Source organism: Aethalodelphis obliquidens, unplaced genomic scaffold (assembly GCF_003676395.1).
Source record: "Aethalodelphis obliquidens isolate GAN/ISIS:26980383/991018 unplaced genomic scaffold, ASM367639v1 scaffold7, whole genome shotgun sequence".
NCBI lineage: Eukaryota > Metazoa > Chordata > Mammalia > Artiodactyla > Delphinidae > Aethalodelphis > Aethalodelphis obliquidens.
In genome coordinates, this window is record NW_020837951.1 from 55,039,826 (window position 1) to 55,045,759 (window position 5,934).

The window sequence follows — 5,934 nt, forward strand, 5'->3', positions numbered from 1 at the left end:
AGTAGTGAATTCCCCTCTTTATTTTATTTTTTAATTTTTTTATTATTTTTTTTTTACAGAATGGTTTTTAATTTTATTTATTTATTTATTTATTTATGGCTGTGTTGGGTCTTTGTTTCTGTGCGAGGGCTTTCTCCAGCTGCGGCAAGCGGAGGCCACTATTCATTGTGGTGTGCTGGCCTCTCACTATGGCGACCTCTCTTGTTGTGGAGCACAGGCTCCAGACGCGCAGGCTCAGTAGTTGTGGCTCACGGGCCTAGTTGCTCCGCAGCATGTGGGATCCTCTCAGACCAGGGCTCGAACCCATGTCCCCTGCATTGGCAGGCAGACTCTCAAACACTGCGCCACCAGGGAAGCCCCATATTCCTTCTATTTTCCACCAGGTCTCAGGCTTTCATCATTGTCTGAAGGCTCTTCCCATCTACTCCTGCTCTCTTTTCCCTTTACCCCTCACAAATGTTTCTCCTAATAAATCTCTTGCACATCTAATTTTACCCTGGCATCTGCTTCTCATAGGACCCTAACTTATATATCCTCGTTCCCCTGAGCCCTTCTAGGGTGTTTTTTTTTTGACTACACTGCACAGCTTGCAGGATCTTAGTTCCCTGACCAGGGATCGAACCAGGCATCAAACCTGGGCCCTGGCAGTGAAAGCACCAAGTCCTAACCACTGGACTGCCAGGGAATTCCCTCCTGAGCCCTTCTAGAAGAAACTAAAGGATGAACTGAGAGATGAAGAAACTATGGCAGAATGACTGATGAATGTTGAATCTCTTTTACTGTAGAACTAAGAATAGAGTAAACATGAAGTTTATAGCTATAGAACATAATGTAAATTTTTAAAAGAAACAATATAAGTTATGAAAATAGTCCAGTACTACCCACTTTTTAAGCTCAAATGACATCCAGTTTAAGAGGACATCTTTGTGAGGAGACAGAGCTAGCTTCAAATAGCAACTTTAATATTGGGTTGGCCAAAAAGTTCGTTTGGGTTTTTCCGTAAGAGGTTATGGGAAAACCCGAATGAACTTTTTGGCCAACCCAATACTTAGTGGTTATGTTACTTTGGGCCACTTAACTTTTCTGAGTTTCATTTCTTGTCTGTAAAATAGAGATATTACTCACCTAATAGAATGTATAGCAAAAATATACATGAATGAAAAGTCCACTCATTCAATAGATATTTATTGGCACCTACTATGTAACCATGCACTGTCCTAGGTGCTAAGGCATATAGTATGAATATAACATACATGGAACTCACTTTCTACTTGAGGGAAGACAGACAAACAAATAAATGAAATATATTGTATGTGAACTGGTAATGAGTGTCATGGAGAAAAACAAATCAGGGTACTGGTGTAGGGAGTGCTGGGGGCTGGGAGATATTGCAGTTTCAATTACATCTCACCTGAAGGACGTGATGGAGCAAGACATGTGGATATAGGAAGGTAGGGAGGGGCTCAGGGAAGGTCACTACCCTGATTCCTGGCTGCAGCTATGGTTACTGTTGTAGTTCTTGTAATGACCCATTTTGGCTTCCCTGAAGCAACAACTCTGACTTCTACAACTTCAGACCAAGGTCTTCCAGTGGGATATCTCCCTGGTTGTGATCTGTAACTGAGCCACAAAAAGCTCTACCTTGAGCTTTCAGTTTCTTATAAAGGCCCTGGATATATAAGTATTTTATTTGCCATGTTCTTGATTACAGTCCTCTCTCTCCATTCCCTTCCTGACTGTGACACAGGTGCTGGATGGCTGGGCTGGAGGGCAATCTAGAACAACAGCATCCTGTGCTTAACTCAGTTATCACTCATCACACTTCCTGATACTCAGTCATTTTCTCCAGACTAAACTTCTGAACCTCAAATTCTTTCCTTAAGGTGAGTTACTTCCATATCCAGACCTCTGCCCAGGGAGTAAAGTGGTAACTTTTTTCCTGATAGCTTAGGGTATTATTGGTACAGAGGATTTGGTCACTGAACGCTCATATTTGTCCTGCCATTGTTCTTTTTCATTAATTCACTTATATGACAAGATTTATTTAGCACCTATGACATGTCAAACTTTGATTGATACTGGATATGTGGTGGGGAAAGAAACAGATATATTTCCTGCCTTCACAGTCTACCGGTGTACCTTTGAGTGCTTATGCAATAGACTCTTCCTACCCTACTGTCAAAAAATAGGTACATTGCTTGGGCTGCATCATCTTTGCAGCCTCTGTAACTTGTAGAATATGATATTTAGACTTGATGATTGTATCTTCTCAGTGATCTATATGATCTGTAAGGTTATTCAGCATCAATCTTGATGATTGTATCTTCTCAGTGATCTATATGATCTGTAAGGTTATTCAGCATCAACCCTTTCTGATTTTAGAATTTGATTTGTATTGTTTACTCAATGCTATTGATTTAAATTCATTGCATTATAACAATGTAATCTTAATAAAACTAGGGGCTCCTATATGGTCTAGGCACTATATAGTAACTATATTCAAATAAGTACAAGTTAATAGCCAAGAGTAATTGAAGAGAAAATTTGAGGTTGTTTTAAGGGTATGAAAGTGTACCCAATTTATAACATAAAGCAAAATGTTTTGAAATTCTCTTTGCCATCCATCTCTTATTTCTTTCCACATACTATAGAAACTTGAAATAAAGATCTCTTCTTTTTGTTCATCCCTCAAGTCAGATACTATACCTGGGCCTCATGCATCTTTCATCTTTCCCCGCTCCCTCTCTTCTGTACATGACTTATTATGAATGTCATCCTAAGCTCTCTGGCTTACTTTTTTTCTTTCCATTTCACCCATTACATGGATTCTCTACAATAGTGGTTTGTTTGTTTTTTGTTTTGTTTTGTGTTTTGAGTGGAGAAAGCATTGCTTCCAATGCTAAGCAAGGAGAACAGAACAGCTCATGCTCAAAAGACCTGGACTCAGTGGTTCTTAACTTTAGCATGCCTCAGAATCATATGAAAGTCTTGTTTAGAACACAAGTGACTGGACCTCACCTCCAGAGTTTGATACAGGAGGTCTGAGTTGGGGCTCAAGAATTTACATTTCTAACAAGTTCCCAGGTAGCACTGTTACTGCTGGTCCAGGGATCACATTCTGAGAACTAGTACTCTACAGCATAGGAACCAGCAGCTGTTCCAGCAAACAAGAATTTATCCCTGGGTAAAGAAGACTTTGTTATACATTATATATAAATAATGTTACCTGATTCCTTATATGTTAATACAAAGCTTAAGAATTTAATGATTCTCAAACTCTTCCAAAATATAGCAGAGGGAGGAACACCCCCAAACTCATTCTACGAGGCCACCGTCACCCTGAAACCAAAACCAGACAAAGATATCACAAAGAAAGAAAACTACAGGCCAATATCACTGATGAACATAGATGCAAAAATCCTCAACAAAATACTAGCAAACAGAATCCAACAGCACATTAAAAGGATCATACACCATGATCAAGTGGGGTTTATCCCAGGAATGCAAGGATTCTTCAATATTTACAAATCATTCAATGTGATACACCATATTAACAAATTGAAGGAGACAAACCATATGATCATCTCAATAGATGCAGAAAAAGCTTTCAACAAAATTCAACACCGATTTATGATAAAAATCCTCCAGAAAGTAGGAGCAGGCCATAATAAAGGCCATATTAAAGGCCATATGACAAACCCACAGCCAACATCATTCTCAATGGTGAAAAACTGAAAGCATTTCCTCTAAGATCAGGAACAAGACAAGGTTGTCCACTCTCACCACTATTATTCAACGTAGTTTTGGAAGTTTTAACCACAGCAATCAGAGAAGAAAAAGAAATAAAAGGAATCCAAATTGGAAAAGAAGAAGTAAAGCTGTCACTGTTTGCAGGTGACATGATATTATACATAGAGAATCCTAAAGATGTAACCAGAAAACTACTAGAGCTAATCAATGAATTTGGTAAAGGAGCAGGATACAAAATTAATGCACAGAAATCTCTGGAATTCCTATACACTAATGATGAAAAATCTGAAAGAGAAATTAAGGAAACACTCCCATTTACCACTGCAACAAAAAGAATAAAATACCTAGGAATAAACCTACCTAAAGAGACAAAAACCTGTATGCAGAAAACTATAAGACACTGATGAAAGAATTTGAAGATGATACAAACAGATGGAGAGATATATCATGTTCTTGGATTGGAAGAATTAACACTGTGAAAATGACTGTACTACCCAAAGCAATCTACAGATTCAGTGCAATCACTGTTAAACTACCAATGGCATTTTTCACAGAACTAGAACAAAAAATTTCACAATTTGTATGGAAACACAAAAGACCCCAAATAGCCAAAGCAATCTTGAGAAAGAAAAATGGAGCTGGAGGAATTAGGCTCGTGGACTTCAGACTATACTACAAAGCTACAGTAATTAAGACAGTATGGTACTGGCACAAAAAGAGAAATATAGATCAATGGAACAGGGTAGAAAGCCCAGAAATAAACCTACGTACATATGGTCACCTTATTTTTGATAAAGGAGGCAAGGATATACAATGGAGAAAAGACAGCCTCTTCTATAAGTGGTGCTGGGAAAACTGGACAGCTACATGTAAAAGAATGAATTTAGAACACTCCCTAACACCATACACAAAAATAAATTCAAAATGGGTTAAAGACCTAAATGTCAGGCCAGACGCTGTAAAACTCTTAGAGGAAAACATAGGCAGAACACTCTGTGACATAAATCACAGCAAGATCCTTTTTGACTCACCTCCTAGAGAAATGGAAGTAAAAACAAAAATAAACAAATGGGACCTAATGAAACTTCAAAGCTTTTGCACAGCAAAGGAAACCATAAACAAGGCCAAAAGACAACCCTTAGAATGGGAGAAAATATTTTCAAATGAAGCGACTGACTGACAAAGGATTAATTTCCAAAATTTACAAGCTGCTCATGCAGCTCAATGTCAAAAAACCAAACAACCCAATCCAAAAATGGGCAGAAGATCTAAATAGACATTTCTCCAAAGAAGATATACAGATTGCCAACAAATGCATGAAAGGATGCTCAATATCACTAATCATTAGAGAAATGCAAATCAAAACTACAGTGAGGTATCACCTCACACCAGTCAGAATGTCCATCATCAAAAAATCCAGAAACAATAAATGCTGGAGAGGGTGTGGAGAAAAGGGAACCCTCTTGCACTGTTGGTGGGAATGTAAATTGATACAGCCACTAGAACAGTATGGAGGTTCCTTAAAACACTAAAAATTAAGCTACCATACGACCCAGCAATCCCACTACTGGGCGTATACCCGTAGAAAAACATAATTCAAAAAGAGTCATGTACCACAATGTTCATTGCAGCTCTATTTACTATAGCCAGGAGATGGAAGCAACCTAAGTGTCCATTGACAGATGAATGGGTAAAGAAGATGTGGCACATATATACAATGGAATATTACTCAGCCATAAAACGAAATGAAATTGAGTTATTTGTAGTGAGGTGGATGGACCTAATAACTGTCATACAGAGTGAAGTAACTCAGAAAGAAAAAAACAAATACCGTACGCTAACACATACATATGGACTCTAAAAAAAAAAAAAAAACACGTTCTGAAGAACCTAGGGGCAGGACAGGAATAAAGACACAGACGTAGAGAATGGACTTGAGGCCATGGGGAAGGGGAAGGGGAAGCTGGGACAAAGTTAGAAAGTGGCATGGACTTATATATACTACCAAATGTAAAATAGATAGCTAGTGGGAAGCAGCCGCATAGCACAGGGAGATCAGCTCAGTGCTTTGTGACCACCTAGAGGGCTGGGATAGGGAGGGTGGGAGGGAGATGCAAGGGGGAGGATATATGGGGATATATGTGTAAGTATAGCTGATTCACTTTGTAATATAGCAGAAACTAA